This window comes from Pyxicephalus adspersus, chromosome 4, assembly GCF_032062135.1.
Source record: "Pyxicephalus adspersus chromosome 4, UCB_Pads_2.0, whole genome shotgun sequence".
NCBI lineage: Eukaryota > Metazoa > Chordata > Amphibia > Anura > Pyxicephalidae > Pyxicephalus > Pyxicephalus adspersus.
The window spans coordinates 102,855-103,144 of NC_092861.1; positions in this window are offsets into that span (position 1 = coordinate 102,855).

Here is a 290-nt window from a genome sequence, read left to right on the forward strand (position 1 = left end):
TGTGCGCTTATGTCTAAAATAAAATCCATACTCACCCCATGTGGAATCCAAAACAAACCCATATGTAATATACATTACCCCCAATCACTGAATGATAGGCTCTTACCCCCCAGGTTATTATTATATAGCAGACACCCCCCCCAGGTTATAAATATATAGGAGGTGCCCGCCCAGGGTATTATTATACCGGAGGCGCCCCCCAGGTCAATATTATACAGGAGGCCCCCCAGGTTATTATTATACAGGAGGCCCCCCCAGGTCAATATTATACAGGAGGCCCCCCAGGTTAT